Here is a 1,988-nt window from a genome sequence, read left to right on the forward strand (position 1 = left end):
GTGGCTACACCACTAACATCATTAGGTAGCTACACCACTACCATTACCTGGTGGCTACACCACTACCATCACCAGGTAGCTACACCACAACCATCACCAGGTGGCTACACCACTACCATCACTAGGTGGCTACTACACTACCATAACTGGTGGCTACATCACTAATATCACCAAATGCCTACACCACTACTATCACTAGGTGGTTACACCACTACCATTACCTGGTGGCTACACCACTACCATCAGCAGGTGGCTAAACCACTAACATCACTAGGTAGATACACCACTACCATCACCAGGTGGCTACACCACTACCATCACAAGGTGGCTACACTACTACCATCACCAGGTAGCTCCACCAATACCATCACCAGGTAGCTACACCACTACCATCACCAGGTAGCTACACCACTACCATCACTAGTGGCTACACAACTACCATCACCAGGTGGCTACACTACTACTATTACCTGGTGGCTACACCACTACCATCACTAGGTGGCTACTACACTACCATTACCTGGTGGCTACATCACTAATATCACCAAATGGCTACACCACTACCATCACCAGGTGGCTACACATCTACCATCACCAGGTGGCTACACCACTACCATCACCTGGTGGCTACACCACTACCATCGCCAGGTGGCTACACCACTACCATCACCAGGTGGCTACACCACAACCATCACCAGGTGGTTACAACACCACCATCACCAGGTAGCTACACCACTACCATCACCAGGTGGCTACACCACTTCCATCACCAGGTAGCTACACCACTACCATCACCAGGTGGCTACATCACTACCATCACCAGGTAGCTTCACCACTACCATCACCAGGTGACTACACCACTACTATCTTCAGGTGGCTACACTACTACCATCACCAGGTAGCTACACCACTACCATCACTAGGTGGCTGCACCACTACCATCTCCAGGTAGCTACACTACTACCACCACCAGGTGGATACAACACTACTATCACCAGGTAACTACACAACTACCATCACCAGGTGGCTACACCACTACCATCACCAGGTAGCTTCATCACTACCATCACCAGGTGGCTACACCACTACCATCACCAGGTAGCTACACCACTACCATCACCAGGTAGCTACATCACTACCATCACCAGGTGGCTACACCACTACCATCACCAGGAAGCTACACCACTACCATCACCGTGTGGCTACACCACTACAATTTTCATGTGGCTACACCACTACCGTCACCAGGTGGCTACAGCACTACCATCACCAAGCAACTACACCAGTACCATCACCAGGTAACTACACCAGTTCCATCACTAGGTGGCTACACGACTACCATCACCAGGTAGCTACACCACTACCATCACCAGGCAACTACACCAGTACCATCACCAGGTAGCTATATCACTAAAATCACCAGGTGGCTACACCACTACCATCACCAGGAAGCTACACCCCTACCATCACCAGGTAGCTACACCACTACCATCACCAGGTGGCTACACCACTACCATCTCCAGGTAGCTACACTACTACCACCACCAGGTGGATACAACACTACCATCACCAGGTAGGTACACCACTACCATCACCAGGTAGCTTCATCACTACCCTCACCAGGTGGCTACACCAGTGCCATCACCAGGTGGCTACACCACTACCATCACCAGGTAGCTACACCACTACCATCACCAGGTAGCTACACCACTACCATCACCAGGTAGCTACACCACTACTATCACCAGATGGCTACAATACTACAATCACCATTGTTACGATATATCGTATCGTGTTATTTCGTCGCATAAAGACACGGTTATTTAATAGAAATACGTTCATTATAACAGGAAGAACGAGGTTAACGATCATGGAGGTCGTTAACGGTCAGCACGGATTGGCTCGTCCGGTGACGGGAATTTCTGTTAGCCAATCAGAACCACCGGGCGAGGTAACGTGTGCCGGCCGGAGCATGTGGAGAGACAGAC

This window comes from Procambarus clarkii, unplaced genomic scaffold, assembly GCF_040958095.1.
Source record: "Procambarus clarkii isolate CNS0578487 unplaced genomic scaffold, FALCON_Pclarkii_2.0 HiC_scaffold_788, whole genome shotgun sequence".
Classification (NCBI taxonomy): domain Eukaryota; kingdom Metazoa; phylum Arthropoda; class Malacostraca; order Decapoda; family Cambaridae; genus Procambarus; species Procambarus clarkii.